The sequence below is a fragment of the Papio anubis genome, chromosome 3, assembly GCF_008728515.1.
Source record: "Papio anubis isolate 15944 chromosome 3, Panubis1.0, whole genome shotgun sequence".
In the NCBI taxonomy this organism is placed as follows: domain Eukaryota; kingdom Metazoa; phylum Chordata; class Mammalia; order Primates; family Cercopithecidae; genus Papio; species Papio anubis.
Genome location: NC_044978.1, coordinates 48,687,116 through 48,710,138, shown reverse-complemented (window position 1 = coordinate 48,710,138; position 23,023 = coordinate 48,687,116). Strand labels below are relative to the sequence as shown.

The 23,023-nt window shown below is 42.6% G+C and overlaps 1 long non-coding RNA gene across 1 annotated transcript; it reads left to right on the top strand.

Moving 5' to 3' along the window:
• Positions 1-1,140: 1,140 nt before the first annotated feature.
• Positions 1,141-22,823, top strand: LOC110743336. Its single transcript, XR_002522224.2, has 3 exons — positions 1,141-5,671; positions 6,309-6,427; positions 18,012-22,823. It is a non-coding gene; the product is annotated as an uncharacterized LOC110743336 (long non-coding RNA).
• The last annotated feature ends 200 nt before the right edge of the window (positions 22,824-23,023 follow it).

The window sequence follows — 23,023 nt, the reverse complement described above, 5'->3', positions numbered from 1 at the left end:
AAAATCCTGTGCATAATCCTGTTTGGGTGCATTTGCGTCTCTTTAAACTATCTCATACAGCTGGATGTTATCCTTGGAGGAGAGCTAGTGGAGCTCATGGCCAGAGTACCTAGCAAATTTTCAAAGACCTTGTGACTTATGTTTACTTGCTTGACAATGATATTCCTGCAAGGAGCATGAGACCTTGTCTTCCACAGAGCAATTTAGGACCATCAGTGTTACAGAGGCTCCAACCAGCTTGCACAGGTAAGCCAACTAGAATTTGCTGCTGATGTACAGCTAAAAGAAAGGTGAGCATGAGGCTGGGGGTTCTGCATTCCAGATCTGTGCTCAGAGACTCTTCCTGAGCCATGCATAGAGCAGCTGTGGGTGAGAGGTGAGCTGCTCGCTGCTGAAACACCCCATTTGGTGAAGCAGACCTTTGTTTGAGATGATGCCGGGAGTGAAGGCAGGTTATCATCGTTGTACCCAGTGGTCTGACAGAGCAAACGGAAGAGCTCGGTGAGGTGAGGAGAGGTGAGAGAGGTGAGGAAAAGATTAGCGAGGCTCAAATGGGATGATTGGAAAAAGCAGGGGCAGGCAGTAAATTATGCCCCTTTTACTTGGCTTAGTTATCATATTACCCGAATGGGTGAAATAGGTCAGCAACCCATGGATGAAAGCAAACTCAGGAAGGGTCACAGAGGTGAGCTAAGAACCGAGCTCTGAGGACACTTTCCGGAGTCCGTGGACACGGTGTTGCTGGATTTTCATGCTTAGAAAGAGAAACAGGACAGAATAAGTCAACAGAGTCTTCTGTGATTGTCTGGAGGTCTTTTTCATGTTGTCAGAACCTAGACCTATCAGTAGGAAACAGGTTGAAAAGTCTCACAAATGCAGAGGCAAACAAAGCAAGGGAGTGGTAATTGTTTTGTTTTTTAAGAGACAGGGTCTCTTGCTGTTGCCCAGGCTTGAGTGTAGTGGTACAATCACTGTTCACTGAAGCCTGGAACTCCTGGGCTCAGGCAATTCTCCTGCCTCAGCCTCATGAGCAGCTGGGGCTATAGGCATGCACCACCATGCCCAGCTAATTTTAAAAACATTTTTTTAGAGATGGGGTCTCGCCATGTTGCTCTGGCTGGTCTTGAACTTCCAGCTTCCAATGATCATCCCTTCTCAGTCTCCTGAGTTGTTGGGAATTGCAGGTGCCTGCCACCACGACTGGAAGGAAGTGGTGGTTGATGTGGGTTCTGGACTGCTTACTTTTGCCTCCCACCCCAACCTGCAACCTTGTTCTGTGACCTTAGGAAGTTACCTTGCCACTTTGTGCCTTGGTTTTCTTATGTGTGACAAGGAAATAATAATTGAACCTGGACCTTCATACATACAAAGCTCTTAGTTCCTAGCACTCTTAAGTTCCTCGCAGTTAGAATACATTCAAAAAGACTAGCTGAGAAACACTTGAGAGCATGGTTTCGATGCCTTTGAGGTCATTTTGGACATTTGCAGGGACTTCTTTTGGTTGTTACAAGGATAGGGGTACTACTATCATTTACTGGGTGGAGGCCAACAAAAACAACTCATCCTGTATCCCACATGACTTTTGAGTGTTCTCATCTGGGATGTACACATCCCAATAGGTGAAAAACCTAATATTATTGGAACTTAGAATCTAACTCAGTTTTTAAAAATTCCATGAGTTCTTTCTGCATTGTTTTCACATACACTGAATTTTGCATGATCATACCAATCAAGAAGAAGATTATACTCTGCTTTGTTTAGAGTGCTGTCAGGAGTGGTTCCCTATTTCAGAAAATCACCTCACTGATGACAAAAACAATGACCTGTCAGAGCTGCATTTGTAACTATTATGTTCCTAGGGCCTCTACGCATCTGTGAGGCCTCGTGACTTGATTGTGACTTCTAGCGTAGCTCTGCCTGGGCATATATATATATATTGAAATGCGCATTATTTTATTATAAATATTGTTGTGTCTCTTTTATATCAGTTAGGGCATTGTGTTGATTTCTTTTTGAAATGTGTGAGGATGAGTTATGCATATTAATTTTATTGAGGATATTAAAAAGCCTTTATAAAAAGGAGGTGTTAGCTCTGATAGATTTTTGGAGCTAAGCTCAGCGTAATCATAATGGTTGTAGCTCCCAAAAGTTGGTCCCTGGGTCAAGGAAATCAGAACCCAAAGAAAGGGTATTTCACTTGCTCTCAGTTTGCCTCTGTTTTCTTTTAACTGGGTATTTAAATGCTTATGTGGTGGTCAGAGCATTTTGGTATATTGCTTGTATCTTCTGTTAAAAGAAAAACTTCAGCTGCACTAAAATTAGAATAGTTTAATTGAACAATGAACAATTTGCAAATCGGGCAGCCTCCTGAGCCACAATAGGCTCTGAGACTTCAGCGCAGCCACGTGGTGGAAGAGGATTTATGGACAGAAAAGGGAAAGTGACTTACAGAAAATGGAAGCGAGGTCCAGAAACAGCTGGATTGGTTATAGCTCAGCATTTACCTTATTTGAACATGGTTTAAACGTTTGGCCACATTTGATTGATCAAAACTTGGTGATTGGCACAACAGTAGACTACAGTTTGTTTACACTTCCATGTAGGCTATAGTTCACGATGTACAGAGAAACCTTTAGCTTTAGGTTAAACTTGATTTAACACTACCCTCAATGATCTTGAAGTCTAGTTTCTGATTAAGATGTGGCCATCTGTCCCATTCTGATTAAGATGTGGCCATCTAGACACAAGTGTGCTAAGTGTCTCTGTAGCACACTTAACTTCAAGAGGAAAGACCATCTTTTGTGCATGTGAACTCTTCTCTCTCCCACTGTGGGAGCTAGATCACACCAGAAAAGCCTCTTTTCCAGGGCTTGGTGGAAAGACTGAGGCAGCCAGGGCTGGAGGACCTACTTTGGCAAAGGTGCCCTTTGCTCTGTCCAGGGCTGTCTCCCGAGCTGAACCATGGTCTCAAGGGGTCCTGCTCTCTGCTGAGTAGGCCTGGTACAATTAATTCTGAGGCCCAATCTTTGATTTGATTCCTGTTAAGTCCTGTTGTTTGGGGAGGGAGAGCATCTGTTTACTCCCTGACATGGCCACACAGGGAAATGGAGAAGTTGCAGAAAAACTTTATGGGTAAGAATGTCATATCTAGAAGATGATTGTGTTGCCTGACAGCCATGGGGAAGATGGCAAGTAGAGTCAGCTTTCTTGAGGGTGTGAGTCAGTTTGGGCTGCTGTAGCAAAAATATCATAGACTGGGTGGCTTATAAACAACAGAAATTTATTTCTCACAGGCCTGGCGGCTCGAAGTAGCAGATCAGGGTGCTAGTATGGTCAGGTTCTGGTGAAGGCCCTTTTCTGTGTTGGTAGCTAAAAAGAGGGCTAAGAGCTCTCAGGAGTCTCCTTTTTATAAGGGCACCCCAGAGAGTGAGGTGCTACACCTTTGTTACCTAATTATCTCCCAAAGGCTCCATTTCCTAATGCCGTCACATTGGGGATTAGAAAGAACCTCAACATTAAATTCGAGAGGGCACAGTCAGTCTCTAACATGGGGATAGGGCCTGAGTTCAGTTTCCTTCTATTCATATATTAGAATATATTAGTGGTAAAGGTGTTAGAGTCTAGACTGACAAAATCAAGACAAAATAAAGAGCTATTAAATCTTTTAAGATTTAATCTGTAATTAAGCTATATTCAGAAATGTGCTGGTTCCCAAAGATTAAGTTTTCCTGTACTTTTCTAGGTACTAAAAGAAAATAAAAAGGGAGGAAGGGAGAAAGAGAAAAAGTAAGGGAGGGAGGAAATCTTTGAGAAAAACTATTGATTAGTATTGAGGAGATCTATAAAGTCTCTGAATGGGACTAGTTGTATTTTCAAATTTGTCCACAGCAATTTCTCTTACCCTTCAAGCTCTTCTGCAAAGAGGTGGAGTCTCCCTCCCTTCCCTCTTGAATGGGGCCTATCATGAGAGCCAAACACTATCTTCTGCTGGAAAAGAGAAAAGGATAGAATATTTCTGTGGTGAGAAAGAAGGTTATTTGATACCAAACCCAGACCACACCCACTAGAGCTGGAGTTCAGCTTACAGAAATGGATCTAAGATCAAGTCAAATCCGTAAAGACACTGGTGAGTCAGCGGGAACCACAGTGAGCTAAAGGTAGCACTGGGTGGGAGGCCGAAGGAGCGGGATGACCGAGGCTGGAGATTTGATGGGAGTGGAGCCTTCATGAGGAAGGCTGGTATCCCACAAGGTTGCATCATCAGTGGCTTGAGACCTTTGAACCTGAGCTAGGGGTGGGTGTGTGCAGGGGCCTGGAGAGACTGCAGAGATCTGAGTGAGACCAGCTTTGCGGGGTTACTGGCAGTGCACATTCTGGCTTTGTTTTCCTGAGATCTGTTTCTTGCCCTTCCTCTACCCTGTTCTAAATCAAAGGGGCCTGACCCTTGTAGGTTGCTTTTCTAAGATCAGAGGATGATAGGAAGCACTGGATGGTGGAGGTAGAGAGGGAGAAACGAGGCCTTCTCCCCTCCTTGCCAGCTGCATACCTCTCCCACTCCATTGTTGCCAGACAGGTCCACTATGGTTCCAGCCTCCACTCAGTGACACAGAGACTCCACAAGGCACCCTGAGCTCCGGGAACTCCGTCCTCCCTTTCCTCTGCCCTGCAGTGGTGTCAGCTTCCTGTCTTTGCAGTCTGGATTCCTCACCCCACCCTGGCTGGCCTCTCAGCTCTTCCATCCCTTGTGTAATTGATCCCTGCATCAAAGTCCTGTTTGGAATTCTCTGGTGGTTTCTGTTTCCTGGTTAGATCCCGACTGATACACTGGCCTCGGTAGCTGGTCAGCTCTGATACCTGGAAGAGAGCTGCTGAGGACTGGCCTGGGGAGGCCTTGCTGAAAGAGGTTTGTAGGGAAACAAGCTGACTTCAGGACAGCTCAGTGTGTTCCTTACTTGACCCCATTCTCTCCAGAACTACATAAGCTGTTATCTTAAGGGAGGGACTTTACTGAAGGAATTGATTTGGGATGGGGTGAAGGAGTCACTAAAACAGAGGCATCAATGACACCAGAGAGCAGAGAAAGCTCATGTCCACTCAGTTTAGAAATAACCAAGTGTTCTGGTGGGGGCTCATGTGTCACTGAATTACTGTGGCATTCTTGGGCTTCATATAATGTTTGTATCTTGTGTCTGGTTCAAATAGAACAGAGAATAATGGAGTGAGTGCCTCTAATTTAATATTCTTATATTTCCATCACATCAAATTCCCACTAGGACAAATGTATACAAATGAATCATTATGATTTTTTCCCCTTTTACCCTAGCCGAGCCACTTGGGCTTCTGCTAAGAAATGATGATAAAAGTGATGAAAACAAAGCATAACATTATAATGTCATTTTAAAAAATAAAAGATTTTCAGGAGATCCTTTGTTGTGCAGGAAGAGCACGAGCTGCATGTTTAAATGACTTTTTGTTTTCCCTTTTGGATAATCACAGAGAGTAATGTAACCAAAATAATCTTGGACTGCTGCTGAGGTCATCATTTAGTTCCTGCTGACATGTTGTGCTGGTCAGAGAGCACAGCATCTCAAAGGGAGTACAGCTCTGGAGACATGAGAGAAGGCGTCATTCAGACTGCTGGTGCTTCCCTCGGAGACAACAGGAGCATTGGGTTTGTATCTGGCTGTTCAGGCTCCCATCCCAACACTGGAGACACGAATGAGGAGCACACCTGTATCCCAGGCATTGTAGATTACAGTGGGAGAGAGAAATGCCAACCGGGACTGTGTCCTTGGGGGATGCGATTTTTCATGCTGTATAATGAACCTGCAGTAGGGAAGAGCATTTCATTGTGGGTTTTACTGCACTAGGCAATTCTGACAGGTATATGGATACTCATTCCAACTTACAGTCATAAGATGAAGATGGTCATGGGGAAGCTGCCTGGTTTCCAGTGAAATATTGGGGAAGAGGATTCAATATCAAAAGTTCAGAACGGAGAACAGCAGAGTACAATTATAAAGCCCTAGGTCATTTGCTTATTTGTTTTATTCCCTTCACTAGACACAGTGCTGCAACCACACATTATGGGATAGTTTAGAAATGTGGCCCACAAATTCTTTGATACTCCTCCTGTGAAATGAGGGATTCATATCTCCTGCTCTTGAATCTGGGGAGAGGATGGGGGAAGCTTGTGAGTGTTTTGACGACCAATAGCGTACAGTGAAACTGACCAAATGGGATTTCTGGGGCTGGATCATAAAAGGCCATGTAGCTTTCACCTTACTAACTGAAACACTCTTTCATAGAGCCCTAAGCTGCCATGTAAGGCATCTGACTACCTTGAAGCCACTACATTGGAAAGGTCAAGTGGAGGAGCTCCAGCTGACAGTCTCCATGGAGCCCAGCTTCGAGCCATCCCTGCAAGGTATCAGCCATATAAATGATTCAGCCCAGCTGCCAGTTGGGTATCTTTGCACGACTTCCATCAATGCCTCATGAAACGGAAGATTGATCAGGCAAGCCTTGCCCAAATTCCTGACTCAAAAAATCATGAGATATAGTAAAATGGTTGTTATTTTAAGCCACTAAGCATTGGGGTGATTTGTTATGGTTATGCAGCAATGGCTAACTAGATCATATTCCTAACTAGACAAGTTCCTAGTCTATTCACAAAGATACCTTTTTTCTTTTTTTTAGAGACAGGGTCTTGCTCTCTCACCCAGGGTGGAGTGCAGTGGCACCATCATAACTCACTGTAACCTTGACCTCCTGGGCTCAAGCGAGTCTCCCACCTCAGCCTCCCAAGTAGCTAGGACTACAGGTGCATAACCACAACACCTGGCTAATTTTTAAATTTTTTTTGTAGAGACAAGGTCTTGCTAGCTTGCCCGGGCTGGTCCCCAACTCCTGGCCTCAATTTATCCTCCTGTCTTGGTCTCCCAAAGTTCTGGGATTACAGCCATGAACCACCATGCCTAGACTAGTCACAAACGTATCTTAATAGGTAGAGTTCACTATTTAGTAAGCTTTAATGTCAAATAGCCTTCAGCATCTTGTATTGAGTGCCTGCTGCGAGCCTCTTTGATATGGGGGATACAAGGTATAAGGTTTAGTTTCTGACCTAAAGGAACTGATAAAATAATAATTATGGGATACCATTTATTGAAGGATTACTATGATTAGGCTAATGATTCGCAAAGTGTGGTACCTAAACAATACATCAGCATCACCTTGGAATTTGTTAGGGTTATTTATTTTCAATTTATGATTATTATTTTTTTAGAGACAGGGTCTTGCTCTGTCACCCAGGCTAGAATGCAGTGACACAAACATAGCTCACTGCCGCCTCAACCTTCCAAGCTCAAGGGATCCTCCCACCTTAGCCTCCCTAGTAACTGGGACTGCAGGCACATGCCACCGTGCCTGGCTAATTTTTTATTTTTTATTTTCTAGAGATGGGGGTCTCACTATGTTGTCCAGGTTAGTCTTGGGATTGGATAGTTTGAATAATTTTAGCAGGCTCTGAGGCATAGGGTCTACCCCTCATTGGCCTGCTACCTGGCCCTGGCAGTGACAAGGACACAGGACTAGTGACCCAAATGTGATGAGAGCCCAGAGAAAGGAGGTAATGTGTGGGTATGGGCTTTAGATTGGTTGGTTTGCATAGAAAGGCACATTCACAGATCAGTTGGTTGCTATCTCTAGGAATTGGCCAGTTTTGGGAGCAGCAATCTCTCCAGGGTCAGCAAGGTCCCACACATCAGAGAATTAGAATAAAAGACCTGTTTAATACAGGTAGATACACTTACCCTATATTTCAGATGGCAAAGCTGAAATCCCAAGAAGTAACCTGTTGTAAGTCATATCTTCACCAAGGGGAAGACCTAGATTTAAACCTGAGTCTGCTGGACGCCCCCAAACCATGCTCTTACCAACGTGCTATTCTGCTTCTCATTGAGCTAATTAAGCATACATGTGGGCATCTATAATTGTATAAAAAGATAATTTACAGAGCAAATGAGGATGCTGAGTAATTTCTACAGAAAATAATTGCGCGAAGCAATGAGAAGGAGGAGGGATTGCTTGTAGTGGTCACAGAAGGCTTGTGGAAAAGGGTCAGTCGGACTGCTGCTGTCCCCACTCAGAGACGATGGATGATGGGCATTGTGTTTGCTGGGTGGGTCTTGAAAGTTGGATAGAATGGGTCCGGGTAAAACCAGAGAGAAAGGACATTCTGAAAAGATGGGAAATGATGTGATCACAAGGCTTAAAGGCAGTAGTGTGCAAAGTCTGATGAAAACACCACGTGTTAATAGGCTGCCTTGGTTATTTGAAAGTAGATTAGGAGGAGAGAGATGGTGGATGCAGCTGGATGCCGCCTACTTTAATGAGCTAAATGCATCAGAAGCAGTGCATGGATGTGCAAAAGTTTGGCATTGTGGTCTAAATATCAAAAAAGTATCTCCATCTAAAAGTAGTGCCATAATCTAGGTGCCTGAGCTGGATAAAATGTAGAGTAAGAATCTAGCTGGGAATTTCCAGTTCGACATCTTGTGAGATAATACCTTAGGCTGGGAATCTGTGACCAACAGGGAGCACACAGACAACGAAAGATCTTTCCATGTGGACTAAAAAGAGTGCCAAAGCTTTTAGGAAGTGAAATTGACAGCCATGCTTTTGTTTAGATGTTTCTGAGCACTCACACTGTCCCAGGCACTGTGCTAGGAGATAGGGAGTTATACATCATTAGTCATCCTAATCAAACAGGTTCTCTGCCACTGAGGGACTAACAAAGTAGTGAGCTCACAATCTCTGCACACTAGAGAGAGCGCCTGTCCATGTGGTGAAATTCCAGGAGGCACCCACAAAGATCCTGGCAGCACAAGGTCAACCCTCCTATGGCTTAGCTTGCAAGTCTCCCACTTCTGTGGCAGGAGTTCACTTTCTATCATCACTTCTCTCTTTTTTTTTTTTTTTTTTTTTGAGACAGGGTCTTGCTCTGTCGCCCAGGCTAAAGTGCAGTGGTGTGATCATGGCTCATTGCAACCTTGACCTTCTTCCACCTCAACCCCCACAAGTAACTGGGACTACAGGTGCTCACCACCATGCCCAACTACCTTTAAATTTTTTTTTTTATAGACCAGGTCTTACTATGCTACCTAGGGTGGTCCCAAACTCTTAACGCTCAAGGGATTCTCCCAATTTGGACTTTCAAACTGTTGGGATTACAGGCGTGAGCCACTGCGCCTAGCCTGTGTCATCACTTTCATACTTTAGTAGGGTCCAGATCACCAAGGGAGTTTAATAATGCACATTACTGGGTCCTGCCCCTCACCAAAGATGCTGGTTCCCTGAATGATAAAAGAATACCACCTTAAATCCTCAATAACACCTTTAATATTTTTGTTATCAATTAATAACAGAGCAGCTGGCATTGATAAAAATTTAACTAGAATATAAGCTTCAGAAGGGCAGAAGTATTTGTCCGTTTTGTTCACCGGTATGTCCACAGTGCCTGGCATATTAGACACTTAGTAGCTCTTTGTTGAATGAAGCATATTGAAACATAGGTGTGGAGGGTGCAGGGGAGGGGAAAAAATTAAGTCAAAAAGATGTGTCAACAAGAAGAAAGGGGTACTTTTAATATGGGAAGTGGAAAGATATTAAATGCAAATTTGGCTTTTCCAAAGGTCTGCTATATTTGGGTGGGGGAGAAAGGGGCAGAGGGGAAGCCTCAGGTCTTCACTCCTCTGAACTAAAATTATAAGTTGAATGATGCCTCCTAAACCATTGTTCTAAGAAATGTTCTGATTATGAAAAAACATCCATTCAGTGCCTTTCAAATTCTCCGAAGGCCCCTCTTTTCTTACTGTTTCTAACCTTCCGCCATGTTCAGAGAAAACAAACACCCAGCACTTCTGAGGTACAGGAATTCTCCGACGGGCCCACGTGCTCATTTTTATCGACGTTCCCCAGTTCACTGTTAATTCAGGCCCCAGCAACAGCGCAGGAATGCCCTGGCATCCCCGTAGCTCCTTCCTGAGGAGATGAGCAGGTCGGCTGGAAAGCACAATAGAATACAAAGGGAACAGATCTCGGAAAAGATGAAGGAGAAAAATCAGGACCCCTCACCAAGTTAAACAAACGTCTGGACTGAAGGGCTGTGTAATCAGGTTTTATAAAATTATTTTCAGTAGAAAATGATGTTTTACTCTATATCCATGAGGCATTTAGTTTTCAACACTCTTTTCCCCCTGCATTCATATCGTTAGTTCTAATTCATTTCTCTGTTTATACATCTTCTTTGGAAAGATTTTTTTTTTTTTACACATCTTTTTTTTCTTTCTGATCATTTCTGTATTTGGCCTAATTTTCTCCTTTTGCTTTGGACCAGCAGTGTGTGGGCCGTAACAGGTAGACAGGAAAGCAGCTGGTCTCTTTAAAAGAACCAAGCAGATCACAAAATGTCTGTGAAATGAACATGTCTGCCTCAAGCTTCCCACTCTGACGGGGCTCAGTGCCGAGCTCTGATTTGCTCTGGTGAAAAAAAAAAAAAAAATTCCCCTAATTTCACTGTCAAGATTTTGAGAAGCATTCTCATGGTTTTAAAGAGATTATTGCATAATTTGTTCATGTTTAAAGAATTATATTGTTAAATAAATTTAGCTCTCCAGATTCTAAATGACAAAAACAAGTGAAGTTACATCATTTGAATTATGAAGTGATAATGTCTTCCAATTCTGCCCCAATCAAAAGTGTAACAGTTTAAAGCTTATAATAATCATGTTCAAACATATTCAGATTATAATTACTTTTCTTCTGATAATGATAGCCCGTCTGATTGGATGATTACCTATTTGACTTTGATAAGTCTCAGAGGTCAAAAAAGGGATAATTGCAGACATCTGTTTTCTATGGAAAATATAATCTCAGAAAATAGTGTTTAAAGTGACATCTGCAAATATGTGTTTTAGAAAGAAACTCGTTGTACATTTAAAATCATAGGGAAAAGAAGCAATTCCTAAGCTACTATGTATCACACTGTCTTTGTAAATAGATGAACAAGTTTAACTTACTAGCATTCATGTATGCATAAGTAATTACAAGCAGGCATGATTATATTTTGTACAGGTAGAATTAGAAATAGACATAGATTATGGAAAGGAATTTGAAAGTGTTTACAATATGGAACGATATGGAAGACTTTCTCTTTACTTTTGTTTTAGTTCAATCTAGCCATATATAGGTGCAACCATTTTCTAGGTGGTTTTTTATTTCGAAACTGGAGCTGGAAGGTCTTGTTTCTTTGACTTCTTCTTGGAGATGACCTTCTCCAATTATGAGGGGGCTCCTGATGAAGGCAAAAGGTTCACTCATGGCTGCCATGCTTCTCTATGTAGAAGAGGTGCCAGTTTCTCTCTCGGCAGGTGCATCAGCTTCCCAACCTCTTAGAGAGATGCCAAGAACCTCTCCCTCCCTTCAGCCAGCAGCTGTATTCTGCTGCAAAAAGGGAGAACTGTATTTAATATTCCCTTCCATGCATGATAAAAATTCCTTGGCTTTAACTAATTAACTCAGAATCTTCTCTAATTCATGCAAGACCTGGGTTATCACTTTTTCCAGATTCAGCTTCCTAAAATACAACTTTCACCTTAGCACTTCCATTCTCAAAAGCCTTCAAGGTGTCTAAGGAAGGAATTCCAAGCTTCTCGGCAATTCATGATCTTTCACAATTTGACCTTAGCCTATTTTTTCTTATCTTTTTCTTCTACATAAAACTTTTCTCTTTTGTTAAATCTATCTAATGCTAAAGGGTGTTAATCTTTCTTGCTTCTAGTCTTGATCTTTGGTGATTCTGGTACATTCACATGGAATTTTATCTTCCCCATCTCTGCTAATTAATCTTTTGTTGGTGGTGATTGGTTGGTTTTTGCACCTCAGATGCACTGGACTGTATATAACACAATTGTTGGTTCCTAACAAACTAGTATGATTGGTCCGTGCAAGTCTTCTTTTATATTTATCCATACATATTAAATTTTTACTCCAGTCTACCTTAAATCCTCTCATTTCAATAAGGTCTTTCCCTGTATACACCGATATAATGACCCTGTTAGGAGGGCTCTTTCTGTCTCTGAACTATTACAATGTTTATTGTGCAGTTTGTAGACAACCACTTGCATGAAACGTATCACATGCTGCCTGGTACCATCACTGTCTTTGCACATAGCTGCAACCAGTTAGTCACATCCTGCTATGCTGTTTGTGCCTGGGGCTTTGCCATAGATGTATGACAGCCTTTACCAAGTTGTATTGTATTACATATTACCTGTATCATCCATCTCCCCCTAAATCAGTAAGTTCTTTGCAGCCAAATTTGGTCTTTCATTTATGTTTGCATCCTAAGTGCCAACCACAGTGCCTGACAAGTAATGTTTAGTAAGCGGTCGTTGCATATTTTGAAAAATTAGATTATGAACTTCTGGGAAGCAATCAGGGAGTCACAGAATTTCAGACAAGGGATGGAGCTCACGAGTTATATACTCTTTTTATCTTTCACAGTGCCTAGCAGAGCACTGAGCAGACGTAAGTCCTTAATAAATACGTATTGAGGGATTGATGTCTAAATTCCTTCAGAAAATTAATGAACTGCATATATTAGGGAGGGTAACCAACTTATCTCAGTTTCCCCTGAACTCTCTCAGGTTTTTCTTCCTTTTTTTTTTTTTTTTTTTTTTTTTGAGAAGGAATCTTGTTCTGTCTCCCAGGCTGGAGTGCAGTGGCATGATCTCGGCTCACTGCAACCTATGCCTCCCAGGTTCAGGCGATTCTTCTGACTCAGCCTCCTGAGTAGTTGGGACTACAGGTGCCACCGTGCCTGGCTAATTTTTGTATTTTTTTGTTGTTGTTGAGACAGAGTCTCGCTCTGTTGCCCAAGCTGGAGTGCAGTGGTGCAATCTCAGCTCACTGCAAGCTCCGCCTCCTGGGTTCACCCCATTCTCCTGCCTCAGCCTCCTGAGTAGCTGGGACTACAGGCACCCACCACCACACCCATCTAATTTTTTGTATTTTTAGTAGAGATGGAGTTTCACCATGTTAGCCATCATGGTCTTGATCTCCTGACCTCGTGATCCGCCCGCCTCAGCCTCCCAAAGTGCTGGGATTATAGGTGTAAGCCATCTTGCCTGGCCTAATTTTTGTATCTTTTAGTAGAGACGGGGTTTCACCATGTTGGCCAGGCTGGTCTCGAACTCCTGACCTCAAGTGATTCGCTCGCCTTGGCCTCCTAAAGTGCTGGGATTACAGGTGTGAGCCAGTCTGCCTGGCCAAACTCTCCTAGGTTTTTGTTTGTTTGTTTTGTTTGTTTGAGACAGAGTCTCTGTTGCCCAGGCTCAGTGCTGTGGCACAGACTTGGCTCACTGCAACCCCTGCCTCCAGGGTTCAAGCAGTTCTCCCTACCTCAGGCCCCTGACTAGCTGGGATTACAGTTGCCTGCCACTGCGCCCGGCTAATTTTTTGCGTTTTTAGTAGAGACGGGGTTTCACCATGTTGGGGAGGCTGGTCTTGAACTCCTGGCCTCAGGTAATCCACCTGTCTCAGCCTCCCAAAGTGCTGGGATTACAGGCGTGAGCCACCTCGCCCAGCCACTTTCCTAGTTTTAAAGCAAAAAGAACCATGTCTGGGAGTCCCCTCAGTCCCAGGCAAACTAGGATAGTTGGTCAGCTTAGTTAGAAGTCTCACAGACATATGAGGAGGGGCCATAGCTCAGAGGCAGAGTATTGGACTGCAGATCAAGAAGTCTCATGCACATACCAACAATGTAAATGCTAATATTACCCTCTCTCCTCATGGAGGTCTTTTAAGGATCACTTTTGCAAACTTAAACTGAATTTCTGTATATTTGATAGGGACTAAAAGAAAGTTCTTGTGAATCAGTCTGAATTTTAAGCTCTTCAGAATTTAATTTCAAAAAAGTATATTGTTATTTCCCCTAGTAAAAATTAGTAAGAGTTTGAAATGCAACTGGATTTCACTTCTCAGAGTGGGATTTCTCTTTTGTGAGCTTAAAGAGACAGAGCTCAACAAAGACTCAAGCCTATGACCTACAGGCCAAGAGGGAATAGGGTAAGCCTATCACTTTCAGGTAGAGGCCACCCACAACTAGGCTGCAGAACCCCCTTCCCCCACTCTGTGAGTTGGGGGTAGGGGGAGCTGTTGTGAATCACCAAGTCTCTTTTGTGTAAAACCAGCTTCCTTGGGTCCTCTCAGAAATCTTTTATTAAAACTCTAAGAATTTTCCTATTCTCCATGCTATTCCATCTTTATTCCATTCCACGTCCATTGTTATGGAGGGAATATTTACTTGCTATTGAAGGAAGTCTTGTGGGATGTATAGTCAATAATTTCATCAAGGAGTAACTTATCTCTGTACTTTTGGTGGAAAAGGGAGGGAAAAAAGGTTCTCTTAAGTAGCTTATAAGCTTTTGAAGAATATGTACAAAGAGATATTTTTAGACAGACAAAGAGAGTATTATTTTCCAATTTTTAGTAAAAAGCAGAATAAAAACAAACAAAGTCTGAAACAAAACAAAACAATAGGGGCATGCCCAGAGAATGTGATGGCCATTGATTTCGTATTAGTCACTTAACAAATACACACACAGAGGATGCATGTTTGTGTCTAGGGAAAGGTCCAAATGGAAATTATCCTGGATGTAACTTATATGATTAGAGATTTGTTGGCTCTTTCACTACCAAGGAGAGGAAGAAGAAGAAGGTAAAACAAATGCAAAAATAGGAAAGCAAAGGTGGCAAAACTTCTAGCAAAAGCAAATCTTTGCCATAGTGGATTCTGGAAGCTTGAAACATTTGCAATTCACACAGTTCATATAATTCTATGTATATTTGCTGCTTCTGAGTTATCTAGGTGAACTAAGTATAGTTGGCTAAAGGTGTTGTCTTAGTCGCTCCTGTTGCTATAACAAAGTACCACAGACTGGATAATTTATAAACAACAGAAATTTATTTATCACAGTTCTGGAGGCTGGGAAACACAAGATCAAGGACTTGGTGTCTAGCATAGGCTCACACTCCTCTTCCAAGATGATGCCTTCTTGCTGTGTCCTCTCAGTGGAAAAGTGGAAGAGGGAGGCAGCTCTCTGAAGCCATTTTTTTTTTTTTTTTTTTTTTTCCGAGACGGAGTCTCGCTCTGTCGCCCAGGCTGGAGTGCAGTGGCCGGATCTCAGCTCACTGCAAGCTCTGCCTCCTGGGTTTATGCCATTCTCCTGCCTCAGCCTCCCGAGTAGCTGGGACTACAGGCGCCCGCCACCTCGCCCGGCTAGTTTTTTTGTACTTTTTAGTAGAGACAGGGTTTCACCGTGTTAGCCAGGATGGTCTCGATCTCCTGACCTCGTGATCCACCTGTCTCGGCCTCCTAAAGTGCTGGGATTACAGGCGTGAGCCACTGCGCCTGGCCTCTGAAGCCTTTTTTATAAGGGAATTTATCCTTCACAAGGGTGGAGCCTTCATGACTTAGTCACGTTCCAGAGGCCCTACCTTCTAATACTAGCACTGTGTTGATTAGGTTTCAATGTATACATTTTGGAGGGACACATATATTCAAATCATAGCAGGCGAGATTCCCTTTTATGCCAGGACATTGGCCTCCAGTTGACAACTATCTCCACTCCCTGTCATACTGTCGGTCCAAATGATCATGATGTTTTGCCTAGGCAGCTGCAATCACTCCCCCGTATTCACTTTGCACCCCCTACCCCATCTGTTCTTTGTAGTACAAACAGAACCAATCATGTCGTCCTCCCCTTTCCTCTCCTTCTCCTTCTCCAGGGGTGAAGTACTCTGAGGTTAAAGACCAAGATCCTTAATATGCTCCTCAAGATCCTGTGTAGTTTGGCCCTACTTACCTTTCCACCTCATCTTGCACCAATCTCTCCCTGTTCCTCTGCACTTCACCCAGCCTCATCCAGTTCCTTACACTTTTCATGCTGCTTCTCACCACAGGGCCTTTGCACATGCTGTTGTTGCCACCTGGAGAATATTCTCTCTCATTCTCCACTTTGTTTCGTTCTTTTATTCCTTTAGGGTGCAGTTCAAGCACATGAGCTCAGGAAAGCCTTTGCAGAGACCCATCCAGGTCAGATTCCTTTGTGACATATTCTCCTAAGTCCATGTTTGTTCCATCAAGAGAACTCGCATGGATATGTAATAGTATACTCATTTTTTTGTGATTAAGCAAACTCTATCACCAACTACAAGGGCCGTGAAAGCAGGGACTTTGTTTCTGCTTTGTATTTCATCCTCAGTGCTCATTGAAGTGATTGGCACATGGCAGCCACTAGTCAACCGCTTGGAATTTTTTAAAAGAATTAGTTTCAAGGACTATCCTTGTATAGTGAACATGCTAAATAATAAGTACTAGACTTGGAGCATAAGAGGAAAATTTGAGCTTTGATTCTATTCTTGTGACTTTCTGGAAGATGTAACTTATTTGCCTTTGTTTCTATGTCTATAACCTAAGAATAAAAAGGTCTGCTGCCACCAGCCTCATTCCATCAAATATGCTGTTCTCCCGTGATTCAGTGCATTTCACAGTGTATTAGTTTAAACCTTAGGTGCTGTAACAAAGAGAACTAAAAATGCAGGGCTTAAACAAGACAGAACTTTATTTTTCTCTCTCTCCCATTTTTCTCTCTCCCAGGCCAGTATTCCAGGGTAGGTGTATTGACTCAGTGATGTCAGCAACCCAGGCTTCTTGTATCTTCTTGCTCTGCCATCCTCAATATGTGGCTTCTCTCATGGGCCCAAGACGGATGCTCTAGCTTTCAACGTAGCAAATACATTTGAGTTATTGGGAAGGGAGAAAATGGAAGGGGAAGGTTGTTTATTTCCCTTTAAAGACGTGAACTGGAAGTTGCACATACTACTTCCACTTTCACTCCATTGGCAAGAGCTGAATCATATGGCTACAGGGAGCTGCAAAGTACATTGTGTTGTGATTTTTTTGTTAGTTTGTTTTCAGACAGGGTCTAGCTTTGTTGCTCAGGCTGGAGTGCAGTGGGATGATCTCAGCTCACTGCAGCCTCAAACTCCTGGGTTCAAGTGATCCCCCCACCTCAGCCTCCCAAGTAGCTGGATTACAAGCATACGCTAGCATGCCCTGCTAATTTTTGTATTTGTATTTGCATTTTTTTTTTGTAGAGACAGGGTTTTACTATGTTGTCCCAGCTGGTCTTGAACTCCTGGGCTCGAGGGATTCACCCACCTTGGCCTCCCAAAGTGCTGGGGTTACAGATGGGAGCCACCGCGCCTGGTCATGTTGTGATTTTTTTACTGACCACTGTGTTTTCCCATTAGACTGGGTTTCTTGAGGTCAACAGTATTGTCTTGTTCCTCTTTATGCTTCTCTCTCCCTTTAGTGTCTACCTGAGAGCCTGCTACAGAGCAGTCCCTCAGTCACTGCTTATTTAATGAAGTAAATCAAACTTGGTGTGTGTCTAGAATAACTAAATGTTGGTAAGGCAGATGTTTGTCAAATGCCTGTGTTTTCATGAACTCCTAAAAAGAGCTAATTAAGTCTTTTTGATTTGCTCTCTATGTATCACCTTATAAAATTCATCATGAAAACACATCGGACAGATTTTAACTGAGATCCACATATGGGCTTTAGGAAATGTGTTTTTCTGAGGAGACGCTTCATGAGATTTTTCAAAGTAATTTGTGACCTGAAAATGTTTAAGAACCCCTGACATGGATATGGAGATTTGAGGGCTCCCAATACATTTGCAGAAATTCAGAATGGACAAATAAGGCGAAAGACCGAGGCAGATGGAGGCCAAATTTCATCTATATTGCTACAAAAGTTGCTACTCAAGAAATGTGGCTTATATGTTTTGAGAAGTGGTCTTCCTGATATTGAATACTAGATTTATGCACATTTACTCACTCCACAGCACGCGGTCTGGGCATCCCATCTCATCCTCTCTCTACAGGAGACAGAGTCTGTCCTGGAGCAGGCAAGCAGAGCGTGTCCCTCTGGGCAACTTGTTCCCCACAGAAGAAAAGAAGAGGAGGAAGAGGCGAGGTGGCACTCACCCAGGTTTTTCCCCCAGAAGTCCCCATCGTATTAGGTTACTCTTTCTTCCCTTAAATGAGGGAGAGGTGTGGGGAGAGAGGCCAGGAGTTTTATGTTAATGAGACTCCTTCCACCTGGAGGGACACATCAGGTGTGGAGCAGAAGGGTTCTCCCTTAACAGTGAAGATGGAAAGACTGATTTCTGGTAATGAGTCCCTCATTTGTCCACAGAAAAATGAACAGGTTAGATGAAATAAGCTCCAAAGCCTTCCCCAGCCTCCACATATGGGAAACATTTCCAGTCCTAATACTCATGGCTTACAGTTTTGATAGTTTGGGTTATATGGGAAGCATACTTAGGCAGTGCTGTATTTCCTGCTTTGTGGCTTCAGTCTTTGTCATCCTAGGTCCCAGCTGGGAGCAGGTGCTGGGGAGCAGGTGGCCTCCCCTATATCTCCAACTCAGGACCACCTGGGGCAGGGGGCGTGTGGAGTTTCACTTTAGCCTTCTCCCTGCTACCTCACCAGCTTACTTAGGAAAAGCAAGAGAAATGGGAAATGGGAGCTGGAAATGCAGCCAGTGAGCAACGGAAGAGCCTCTGGGGAACTCAAGGGGCAAAGGGGGACATTAGTATCTCAGTGAAAATGCATTTTCCTGTTCTAAGAGCTCTCTAGAATGCATCTCATGTAAAAAGTGAGGAAATTGGGTATCCTATATACATATAAATAACACCCTTAATCATCATCGACCAAATAGGCTACACTGCTCCCTTATGATGTTTCAGGAAAGCAACCCGGGCATTCCCATGGCCTTTGGAGGGATTTTCCATGATTCTGTAAATCCTTGAGTAATATTGAAGCTCTGTTATAACACCAAGCTACTTTTGCATTTATTTTAGTCTTAGGTTTGAACATTATTAGTTGTTTAAATTTTCATAGCATCCATGGTTCAGAAGAGTTCTGGGAAGTCATTTAAATTCATCCTCCTGCAGGTCTCTTGGTAGGGCTGCAACTTGGCTAACAAAGACAAATGGCCTTCTATCTGATTCTGAAAGGTCTCCAGGGGAAGATTCCATAATGAACCACAGTAATCATGAATTGCTAACATGAATGTGCCCTACTTTAAGAAAACCTGACATGTGAAAGCCTATGTGGCAGGATAATTTATTGAGATACTAATCTGTGCTTTGTTCTCTGTAATTTACCTCCCCTGTCCCACCCCCATCCCCCATGAAGGTAGCCAGTTCTGTTTCCCTTCCCATGGAGGTGATAGAATTTACTTGTGCTATGTTCCTATTGCTTTATTAGACAGATGAGCAGAGACACAGAACATGCTTGCCCATGTGCTAATTCTAAAGTCAAAGTCTAACTCCTCAAGTAACAGTATAAGGAGGTGATGCTCCTTAGAGGATGCAGCTCCACCTGATTCTTCATCGTCAGCTGTGTGTTCTTAGAAAATGGCTTTTATCTCTTTAACCTCTGTTTGATCATCTATAAAATGAAAGGTTGATTTAATGACATTCAGGCACCTCCCTGCTCTTGATTCTGTGGGATTATCAATCTCTTAAGCTCCGACTCCCAGGACAGCTGTGGAACATTTGCTTAAAGGCTTTGGAGTTGGGTGGCCAACTTCAGCAAAGGATATGCGATATTTGTGACATGCTTATACAAAAATAAAATTTGCTCTTTGTAGTCACATTTAACTGGGCATCTTATATTTTATCTAGCAACCCTACCTGGGGTCACCTGCATTTGGGAGATAGAAGGCTGAGGTAGAAGAAGTTTGTTTCTTTTTATTGCCATCAAGATTGGATCTAGCATTCAAGAAACAGGTTTATATATTTTCTTTCTCTGTAAGCATGTCCATCTTATTTTTAAGTTTAGAGAATGGATGTCTTGGAATGAAAACTATCCTAGCACAATTTTCATTGAAATCTTCAAAATAAATATTTAACATGAAAAAAATAAATGAGATCTGCCCATTTTACTAAAGGCCAAATTTTCTATACCTTATAAAAATTGGAGAGCAGACCAATGAACCCTAAAGCAAGAAGAGACCAACTGCTCAATTGATCAAAATGATAGAAGTTCTTCTACATCACCTCTCCCAGCGAGGGCATGACTGGTGTTACCGGTGGGAGTTATATTTTTCTCCTGTCCTCAACATTTCTATGACACAGGAAAGCAAATGGAGTCAAAGTTCTGATTACTTTTTCCTATAACACTACAAGCATTTTTTTTAAATGTCCTTCTGAACGCTCCATTTTAAATTTTGGAATTGCATTGAATGTCATCACACTATGATTTAAGGAAATCATCTGTGAATCAAAACAATCTTGATGATACAGGTTGGGCTCCCTGTGATTTCTTGACACAAAACAGGTCAGGATCTAAAACTGAATGTGGAAAGAAACATGATTTATATTTTGTCCAATTAGCCCGTATATGACCTTCATGTGAAAGGAACATGGCCTTGGATAAAAAGACTCTCTCACTGATTTATCCCATTTTTAATCAAAGTAAGGTACCAACACATGCAGGATGTAGTAATTCACAGTCTCAAGATTAAATGCTGATAAAAATTTGCAGCAGTTTTAGCATCAAATATATGCTCACCCATAACAAGGAGGTCACTCTATTAGTGAGCAGGTCTGGGCACAAAAGTCCATTGTCCATTTGTCCACTTTGAATAATGTAGTGGAATCTAAAGCTTTGTGGACAAGAATGACTGACCCTGTAATGTCCTCGGTGCATCTGTACTTGAAGTGAGATTAACATAAGCATGATCTGCAGGAAATAGGTACCCTTTAAAGATACCTTCAGCTGTGTGTATGAGAGAGAGAGCGGGGCCATGGGGTGTGGTGGGGTAGGGGGAAAGAAGAGAGAACCTAAGAGACTGAGTGAAGGCAATTTACTTATCAATGTTCAATTTTCCTAAATGTCAACTTGCTCGCTCTCTTTTTGTACTTTACAGTTGAGAAATAGGTTTTGCATTTCACAGGAAAAAAAAAATTGATCACTCTTAATTTCCTTTGTCAAGAGGTTTTGCTTTACTTGCATTCATAGGAAAGGCAAGTGGGAAGTATTTTGGGGCTATGAAAGAATGCCAGTGTGATGAGGCTAGGAAGTTTGTGGGCATGGTTCAGAACTCCGCTTCTCAGATCCATTTCAAAACAACTTAATATGCTCAAGTATTTTCTGAGGGGCAAGACTGTCCTACAGTATAGATTAAGTGGTCCAATTTTTGCCTCTGGGGGAAGGAAAAAGATAATCCAAGTAGGTAGACAACTATTCAAAAGAAACATTTTATAGATGCTTAGCTTTGGCAATGTTCTGATGTTAAGCAGGGGTGGAGAGGGTGGTGCAGAGCTGCGCTCTGAAGCCTGGGGAAGCAGGGGCTGGGCTGAAAGCTGGGGAGAACTTAGATCAGATGTGATGCTGCCTAATCAAGGTTAAGACTTAGCCTGTTACCAGGGAGAAGAAGAAAGAGCCAGTGAACCTGACTACATAATTGCTATTTCTTTCAAAAAAAAAAAAAAAGATTGGGAAAAAGGGAGGAAGGAAAGGACAGGCTTAGACTCTGTAGGTTATTTCTGAATAATGGAAATATTTTTAAATTCTTGTTATAATTAATCAAATCTATGTTCTTTGGGAGTAGAAAACTAAATGAATGCATCATTAATGGCTTACTGTAAAGTACAATCATGCAAATTTAAGTCTCCTATTCATTCCAATTGAAAACTCTAATGATAATAGTTAACGTCTTGCACTGTCACTGTGTGCCAGCCATTGTGTCAAGAGCTTTCCATGCATTATTTTCCTCACAACAACAGATGAGGAAACTGAGGCTCAGAGAATCGAGGCAAACTCATCACGTCTCAGTTTGTATATCAAGTAAACAGGAGTTGGGTCCCAAGGTCTTACTCCAGAATTGTGTTCAATAGCCATCATGTTGTATTTCTTCCTCTGCCTCCCTGCAATCGACATATCCTTGTAATCAGGAGCAGGTTTTTCTTAAGGAGCCAAAAGAGAGAAGAGATAATTTAGATGATAGGAGGAAAATTGTGGCAGAGCACATCTTTGTCACAAACAAGCCTTTGAAAATATCAGATGACTGAACTAAAATAAATGGGAGAGAGTGTACTTATTTGATGTGGGGTATGGTTTACTGCTATAGAAAACCAGCAATGGCCAAGGGACCAGTACCTCAAAGACAAAGACCAGTGACAAAGTTGGCAGGACAGGAGCTTTTGTTCACTGTATTCTAGGATGGGGTGGTAAAAAGCTAGGACACTTTGTAAGCATCTCTAGATTATAACTTTTGTCTTTTGGATTATGGAGATGCCAAGAGAAGCAGTACAGAAATAGGGCTTTTCACAATTTCAGGAGATACTTAAGTGAGAATGCAGCATTTCTCTTGTAATAAAGGTTAGGTAGGTTAGAAATCTCTTCCCATTTTCAATGAACCAAGACATTGCTAAGCAGTTAGTACAGTGGCCATGTGTTTAACTGACACAGAGGGAAGAGCCGGACAGACTTGGTTTGCATCTGTGCATCTCTATGCAGGCATATCCTCCAATCTCCCAGACTCAGTTTCCTTATCTGCAGCATGGTGTTAGAATGCTTACACTGCTGGGCTGGGCGTGGTGGCTTTCGTCTGTAATCCCAGCACTTTGGGTGGCCGAGGCTGCAGATCACCTGAGGTCAGCAGTTTGAGACCAGCCTGGTCAACAAGGCGAAACCCCATCTCTACTAAAAATACAAAAATTAGCCGGATGTGGTGGGCACCTGTAATTCCAGGTGCTCGGGGGCTGAGACAGGAGAACTGCTTGAACCTGGGAGGTGGAGGTTGCAGTGAGCCGAGATTGAGTCACTGCACTCCAGCCTGGGTGACAGAGCGAGACTCTGTCTCAAAAAAAAAAAAAAAAAA